Here is a 4374-nt window from a genome sequence, read left to right on the forward strand (position 1 = left end):
CAGTTTGCTTCATAGATTTGTTCAAAGAAATGCCTTTCCCAGCCAGATGGTCCTGCAACTCCTGTGAGGGTTTCCATGCTGATCCCTGCTTTTGTTCCATTGGCCTTGTATCTGCTCCTATGCTGGTGCCATGCTGCTTTGACCCCCAATAAGTTTGTAATACGTTTTGAAATGTGATTCCTTCAACTTAGTTCTTCTTTCCAAAATGGTTAGTTATTCAATGTCCCTTCAGATTCTATGTGAATTTCAGTCAGTCTTTCTATTTCAGCAGAGAAATGGCTATTCGGCTTTGGATAGGAATTGCATTGATACACAAATAGTTTGCCCTCTTGACATCATGATTGTCTTCTTTGTTTGTTTTGCTTCGAGACAGCATTTCTCTGTGTAGTCTTGGCTGTCCCGGACTCACTTTGTAGACCAGGCTGGCCTTGAACTCAGAGATCTGATGATTTGATTCAGCATGTTACTTTCTTGGTTACATTTATTCCCAATGGGAAAAAAGTGTGTGTGTGTGTGTGTGTGTGTGTGTGTGTGTGTGTGTGTGTGTGTGTATTAAAGGACAACTTGCAAGAGTCAGTTCTCTCTGTCCATGTGTAGGACTTGGGAATCAAAAACAGGTCAAGTGCCTTTATCCAATGAGCCTCATTTGAAACTAATTTTTGTTGCTATTATAAATTAAATAAAACTGTGTGTGAGAGAGATAGATGGATCTGTGGTTAAGAGAGCAGACTGGCTTTGCAAAAGGCCTGAGCTCAGTTTCCCGCACACATGCCAGGTGGCTCACAGTCACCTGTAGCTCCAGGTGACCTGACACCTCTGGCCCCTGTGGGCACCTGCATTCCTGTATACAGGTCCACACACACACATACTTAACTAAAAATAAATATTAAAAATTAAAATTGTTTTATTTTCCTTTTTTGATCATTGCTAGTATATAGACATACAACTTAGTTTCGAGTGTTGATCTTGTATTCTGTGGCCTTGTTTAATTCATTTATTATATCTAACAGTTAATTATTTGGTTTATTTAACATAAATATATATACTTCGTGTTATCTACAAATAGAGATGATTTTACTGTCTCCCTTTTCATTTAGAGTTCCTCTGTCTCTTTTCCTTCCTGCTGGTTACTTTGGGTAAGATTTCCCACACAGTGTTGAATAAAGGGAGGAGGAAGAGGCAGCCTTGATCTAAGAGGAAGGGTTTTCTGTCTGGCCACTAGCAGTGTCTTTACATGCAAGCCCTGAATCATACCTGGGATGTTCCCTTTTTACTCCATTTTGGTTGAACTTTTAAAACCTTGAATGCATGTTGGATTTTGTCAAGGATTTCCCTTCTGCACCCCTAGAGATGCTCACGTGGGATTGTGTGTTCCCTTTATCAATATGCTGTGCTACACTGAGTTTTCATACCGTGGGTAACTGTTATTTTCCCGTACAAATTCTATTTAGTCATGAAATGTTTTATGTGGGCATAGCACTCAAAGCATTTGTTATTGGATTTGATTTACTAGTTTTTTGTTTTTTTGTTTTTTTTTTTTTTTGGGGTTTGATTTTTTTTTCAAGACAGATTTTCTCTGTGTAGCCTTGGCTGTCCTGGACTCGCTTTGTAGACCAGGCTGGCCTCCAACTCAGTGATCCACCTGCCTCTGCCTCCTGAGTGCTGATTAAAGGCATGCACCACCACGGCCAGTGATTTACTAGTATTTTCTTGAGAATGTTTGCATTTATAGTCCTGTATACACTGCTCTGCCACATCCCCCTCCTTCCCTCTCTCTTGATTTTGTTCTTTTGGGTGATCCACCTGCCTCTGCCTTCCGAGTGCTGGGATTAAAGGCATGAGCCACCACCCTGGGCTTGATTTTGTTTGTTTTGAAACAGGGTTTCATTATGTAGCCGGGACTGGCCTTGCAATTATGGAGATCCTCCTGCTTCTGCCTCCTGAATTCTGTGATCATAGTCATGAGCCACCACACTCAACTTGTAGTATTTTCTTGCAGTTTTCTGACTAACATTTTCCTGGAAAAAGTATGGTACCTACATAAATGGGCATCTAAATATAAAGGGACAGTGATTATTTTTTTGGGTCATTGTCCCACTGAGATAATTTTCAGCTTCAAGATATAGGTTTATAACCATATTACTTAGAGATAAGATAGAAAGCCGTAAAGGAATCAACTAAAACCCTCAAAATTGATTGTCTTTAAAAAGTGAGGGATGTTCTGGGGAAGTGGCTCAGTCAGAGTAAAGTGCTTACACACAAGCATGAGGATCTGAGTTCAAATCCCCAGCACCCAGGTAAAAGCCAGGTCTTGTGACATACACCTGGAATCTCAACACTGGAAAGGCAAAGACAGAAGGATCCCTGGGGCTTTCTGGTCAGCTAGTCTAGCCAATAACAAATGTGAAGAGACACTGAGGCGGACACCCAGCATTGACCTCTGGCCTCCACTCGCATATGTGCTCACCCATGTGCTGGCGAGCACACATACACACACAGACACGTGTACACACACGTACACACATGCATGCACACATTTACAAACACCTATGTGTGCATACACACACATGCACACAAAAAGAAGAGGGCAAGGGAATACTCTTTTAAAATAGAAGTTTAGCTGGGCAGTGGTGGCACACGCCTTTAATCCCAGAACTCCAGAGGCAGAGGCAGGTGGATCTCTCTGAGTTCGAGGCCAGCCTGGTCTACAAAGTGAGTCCAGGATAGCCAGGGCTACAAGAGAAACCCTGTGTCAAAAATAAAACAAAAACAAAATAGCAGTTTAGCAGAACAGTTAGACTTCTTGTAAAAAACAAAACAAACACCCCCTGAGATGTCTACACCCTTATCTTCTTCACAGCCGTGGGACCATGAACAAGCTCAAAGGTATTTGACCTCTCTGAGCTTGGGCTCCCCATCTACAGAATGAGGATCTGTATCCTGAGGATATGGAACCCACAAACCCTGGGGTCTCCTGTTCCCTCTATCAGCACAGAAGACTCTGTGAGCAAATGTGTGTGGTAGGAGCCGATTACGCCTCACATTAAAGCAACTACACATTCTGCGGCCACGCCAGCTGGGTGTCTTCTGTTCCACTCAATGCTGGCACCATCTTCTTGGAGAGAGCACAGATCTGGCAGAGTTAGGAACTCAGTCTCCATTCCACCTCACGTCTTACTTAGTGGACCACAACCTCCACCGTAGATTTCATTAACCACGGGAGCAGCTCGCAGAACCCCAAGAGACCCATTTTCTGATTTGTTATACAGGATATGACAAAGGGCGGGCTACAGACGATCTGGGGCAAGGGGCCATGGTCTCTTGTGGAAACCTCTACTTTAACAGGAAAATTCTAGTCTCCCTTAGCTTCCAGGTAACTAGATGCTGTCCTGAAGCCACCTCAAGGCTGTCAGCTGGCATTTACCTCGATGGTTCATAAAAAGGACAGCCTGGAAGAGTACAAAGATTTTAAGGATTGACTGTCAGCAAATACACATTTTGTGATATCCTTACCGGAGTTCTAGGTAAGCAGGGCAAATCTCAACAACCCAGGGCTGACCACTTGCCCCAGAAATCAAGTAGGAGAAGTGGTGGCCAAAGGTAGGAAAAGGAATTGAAGTACCCCAGGGCCTGTCTCTGGGAAGAGTCTGGGTTTAAATACAAGATGACCTGGTGCAGGGGGCAAAAGGTTCTGCTTGTGGTGGGTGCTGTCAGAGTGATGACATCTCTGTTTTTATTTCGCCAGTTGGTTCCAGAGAAGTCATTCCCATCTTTCACGGCTTGAGACAATTTGGTACTTGAGGGTAACCTCATTTCTTCTCATGGGGTGACCACTCCCACTTAGAGGGACAATTTCATCATGGGGGTGATTTGTCAGCCAGGCTGGCTCTTTCTAGAACCCAGGATGACTTTGGTTTAGGACAATTAGTGGAGACTTCCAGTGGCTGCTGTAGGAGACTCAATGTTGTCAAAGCCCAAATCCCTAGTTACCCTTATCTTAATGCCTTCAGCCTTGAGGGCAGATGAGAAAGTTCAGAAGAATTTAGGGTCAATTAACCTAGCCTCTCTCTCAGCTAGACTCACTGGTCATCCTTGGAGACTCCTGTTTGTGCTTCTGACTCACTGGCTGTTGCTCGTGGGCATGGTTTTCCTCCAAAGAGGTGGCTTCTCAAGTCCCTTAAATATAATCACATCCCCGAAAGATCAGTTCAGCCTGGCCCCAGATTCTGCTTCTTCCTCTGTGTGTGTGTGTGTATGTGTGTATGCGCGCGCGTGCGCCTTGTTTTCTTCTAGAGACCCAATATTTCCAAACTCTGTAGTTCCCTTTCAGCCCAGCTTAAAAAAAAGAGGAAGAGGACCAGGCCAACTAGGAGG

The sequence above is a fragment of the Acomys russatus genome, chromosome 20 (genome assembly GCF_903995435.1).
Source record: "Acomys russatus chromosome 20, mAcoRus1.1, whole genome shotgun sequence".
Lineage (NCBI taxonomy): Eukaryota > Metazoa > Chordata > Mammalia > Rodentia > Muridae > Acomys > Acomys russatus.